Source organism: Sinocyclocheilus anshuiensis, unplaced genomic scaffold, assembly GCF_001515605.1.
Source record: "Sinocyclocheilus anshuiensis isolate Anshui unplaced genomic scaffold, SAMN03320099.WGS_v1.1 scaffold477, whole genome shotgun sequence".
NCBI lineage: Eukaryota > Metazoa > Chordata > Actinopteri > Cypriniformes > Cyprinidae > Sinocyclocheilus > Sinocyclocheilus anshuiensis.
In genome coordinates, this window is record NW_015536549.1 from 2,828,393 (window position 1) to 2,833,104 (window position 4,712).

Below are 4,712 nucleotides of genomic sequence, written 5' to 3' on the forward strand. Positions count from 1 at the left end.
AATGTTTCATTAACTAGAAAGTGTCAATAATCAGTCATAGCAAGCTAAATACACTCCCAAACACCTGTCACATTCGTTTAAGGAATGGCAACAGTAAGCTGCTCCAACAGTATTCGATAAAACATTTTAGCATTGTTATTTTTATCTTTACAAAACAAGATGTCACAAGTACCACAAAAAGTGCTTTGTTAAAAAGTTTTTAAAGGGGTCCAATTATGCTTTTTCACTTTTTCAACTTTAGTTAGTCTGTAATGTTGCTGTTTGAGCATAAAAAAGATCTGCAAAGTTACAAAGCTCAAAGTCCACTTCAAAAGGAGATATTTTATTTAACAGAAATCACTTTTCAAAAACTACAACGAACGACCGCTCCGAGTGGGTCTCGAACCCGGGTCTCCGGCACGGGAGGCGGACGCACTAACAAGGCGGCTAAAGACTGCAGCCACTAGCGTCAGTCGCTAGTGCGTCTCTTGAGATCAGGGGAGTGAGGTTTACCTTTTTCCAATAAATCTAATAATAATAATAAGAAGAAGAATTTTAAAATACCTGTAATAAATGTAGGCAGTTTTTTTATATATATATATATATATATATATATATATATATATTTTGTATGTATTCCTTATTTAAGACCACTGGTGCATTCATCAGTTTACATTGGCATCTATCACAACACATTACTGCCATCAGGTGGTGAAATGCAAACGTTGACAGCCACAGTAAATTAAAAGCATGCATTTCCACTGCTTCTTCACCTTTTCAGTTTAATTTTCTTTATTTTCTTTTGCAAGATGTGATATGTTAAAATGATGTATGACTTTCCTACATATTTCTGATCTTAAATAAATGTAGTAGCCTTTCAGGATGACACAAAACCTATTGTGGTGATATCTTAGTAAGTAGAGTGACAGTGTCAGAAGGTAGTATGGTACTTCGATACCATGGTATTTTTTTACTGTGCAAAAACATTGTACTTTTTTCTGATTATTAAACAGACTTTTATCCGTATTAGGCAGAACTGTTAACGACGACAGCGAAAAAGAGGGAGAATGTGAGCACTGTGTGCTCAGGCGCTTCCGCTCTCAGCGCTGTCGAGATAAAAGTCTGGCGCGCTGTCAAAATAAAAGTCCCGACTCGAACGCATCGGCCAAACAGAAAAACTTATCGGCCAATGCCGATATTTGAAAAATGCCAAATATCGGCCGACCACTATTCTGCACTCCTGTATTGGTAGTCGCCGCATTGTTGCTGATAATTTGCCTGAAGTTGAGTTCTGCTCTACTTTGTCATATCATGCAACCTTCCCAGTCATTTGTGTCAGTATAAATCGGAGCACAAACCACCAACAATACATTTGTTTAAATTGAATCTAAGAATGTGTTATTTTGAGACAGAGAAGAAACGATGAGGAAATCAACCACAGCGGCTCCTGTTACTAAACATACTTCATGCATGCAGTCCAATAGGTGTCAAGTACGGTCCAGAACCACTGTACTATACAGATCATTAAAAGCCAGTTAAATGTAAACCAAATTTAAAATTTAGTCAGTCTGGAACAGAATGTTGAGAACTTTTAAAAACATTGGGAATGCAGTCAGTCTGTAGTCAGTCTACTTCACATTCCTCCGTAGTCATCAGAGACCTTTTACATTGTTCTGGAAACCAATCGTTTACAATCCCCTATGAGCTGGAGCAGAGCGCTCACAGACCCCTCTAGCCATTTATCACAACTACTCTAAATATTTTTCAGGGGCAATCTGTCTAATTATAACACAAAATCATGCCAAAGCGATGCATCTGGTACGCCTACGCACCCACAGCCATTCAGCATGACCATCTAAATAGATTTGTAATTATTATCATGTGATATACTGCATCTAAATCTCTATTTTTACAGCCTAGATGGCTCACCATGGCAGTGCTGTTGGAGTGTCAAAGAACAACGTTTTCTTTGTCAAATAAATAGTGCAAGGAGCAGCTGTTTCTCTGTCTCGCTCGGGCAGGGTCAAGCTCTTTGGCCTTTGCCTCACGTGTTGTTAAGTTCCCACGAGCCACCTGTCAATCACAGCTATTGTCAGCTGGAATTGGGAAACAGTCTGTGGAGAGATACCCAAATCAAGGAAAAAAGCTGTCGGAAATGATGTGGAAGCATATGGTTGTTTCGAGGTAGCTTGTGTTTTTGTCAGAGCATAAATCTGGCATCTGGTTCTTTTCCAAATTTGAAACAGATTCTGGTATGTTTTTGTTGTTGTTGTTCTTGTCTGGTTGCTATCTTGGCAGTGAGAGTACTGTACTGAGATGATTTACAAAGGAAGTTGTCTGTTATTGCAGTTCATTTGAAGTGGAACTGTGAGGTTTCAAATGCCTGGGCCATACAGGGCCATACTCAAAAAAAAAAAAACTTTCCAAAAGTTATACAAAAAGAGTGTATTTGGCACAGAAATGCTCCGTCATACGTCCAACTCGGTTTTTGAAACCATGTTTAGCATGAGAATCCAACTCTTTAAAAGTGTAAATAAGTCAAAATGCATGAAATAGCATTAGAACTTCCCTTTAAGTCATAATTCTCATCTGCCATAGCTCAATAGTACAGGTATTCAGATGCTCCTTATAGAGCATCTATACATGAAGAATATCTTTTAACTCCATTTTACCTCCTTTTATGATGTTCTTATTTTGTCATTTTGTCATACTATTTATAGCCTGCATATTTTGCCATCAAAAGAAAAATGCTGGTTAAAAAGCTCTCGGCAAGAAGTACTGCATTGGGTTCCTGGCCCGATGTAAATTTTAAAAAGCCTCCCTCCAGATGTGGAAGGATCTTATTAACAGTTCCCCAACAGGACGATCTTCCCTTAGGAAAAGAAAGCAATTTATACTCCTGCTTTAGAGCTTGTTGCAAGAGGTATATTAAAGATGCCTGGAATTATGTAGCTAATAGAGAGGACAGTCAGTGCATTCATGTGGGACCAGATAGTCTCTCTTTATCTCTTAAGAGTTTGACACAGAAGATTCTCTTTCATGTCCACTGCCTGTGGTACAAAGCAGCTCTCGGTGGCACATGCCATAGTCCACCATAGAGTTCAGAATGAGCTCTCTACTGTGCGCCTGGGACTTTAACAATGATTGATTCTACTCAAATGCCACACTAAGGGATGAATGGCTCATAATGGGTGTCATCTCTTTTTCCAGTGCCTTTGTAAACAACTTGGAAGTTGTATAGGTTCAGCTAATGGACAGCATGACTAGTCCTGAATGAAAAACGTACACAAAGCGTCTTGTCTGGTTTTGATTCAAGCTGATTTGGAATGCAGTTTCCAAAAAACTGTGTGTCTTTGATTGTAAGTAAAAAGTTTTGTCTGAAATGCTGTTGCACTTTTCTGAACCATCATGTTCTAATTTTTTTTCTTTCTTTTTTGTCATGTTTTATCTCGGGAACAAACTGAGTCAGGACTGCTTATTAGACACGAAAATAAATAAATGCATAAATAAATAAAAAGTTGCATAGTGCCTGCAATGTTGCATAAAATATAAAGCTACACATGTACAGTACATAAACTCATAATCATTAATAAACTAATATCATTAATTATATAATAATAATAATACAGAAAGCACAGTACACAAAAATGCTAGCATTATAAAATTATATTTACATTTTACAGATTTAATATTATAAAGGGCGTATTGATCAACCCCTTGCCTGTTTCTGGATTTCTGTTTTACAGTTCTGTTTCAACTCGTTACTGTGAACTCATTTCATAATTGATGAATTTTGCAACACTGTCACAGTTACTGAACAGAAATGAAAAAACATTGGACTAAATTGAGCTGAATAATGACACTATTGTCTGCTTTACAGCTGAAGCTGAAGCCGCTTCATAATTTGATGAATATTACAACATTAACACTGTTATTTTCCTGTTTATTAATGTGAAGCTGCCTTGAAACAATCTGCAATGTATAAAGCATTTTATAAATGTGACTTGACTTTGCTTGACAAAAGTCTATTTATTTTAGATTATTTTGATCAGTTTGTGTATTTTTGTAATAGCTCTGTTAATTAATTACATTTTTGGTCATGTCTTATCTTGCCTAGGGAGTGAACTGAGCCAGGACTGCAATTGGTGCCACCTAAAAAAAATAAAAAATAAACGCATAATGCCTCTGGTTGTAAAGATGCAAATCACATTTCAGACAGTATCCAGGAGTCATATTCACACTCACACTGTCAATGTCTGTGCTGTCCGCCTGGTGCTCAAGGCTGAAGCTGGTGTCCTTGAGAGATATGCAATTTGAACAGGCACTGGCAAGGTTTTATATTGCCTGAGCAACAGAACAGTGTCTAAATGACAGATTTTTATGTACATTTGCATTTTACCTTGTTAACAAATGGTCATGTGACTTTCACCTTCTCTTTAGTACTTGTAGTGTTAAATAATGATGCCAGAAATGCCTCTAATTAACGTAAAGTGAAATTTATCTGAATCAAGTGCCAGTATTATCACACAATAAATTAACACGATAGAAACAGCTAAAGTGTCTCTGTTGTCATTAAAAGGGTCATATGATGCGATTTCAATTTTTCCTTTCTCTTTGAAGTGTTACAAGCTCTTGGTGCATAAAGAAGATCTGCAAAGTTGCAAAGACTAAAGTCTCAAATCCAAAGAGATATTCTTTATAAAAGTTAAGAGTCAGCCACACCTACCTAAAAC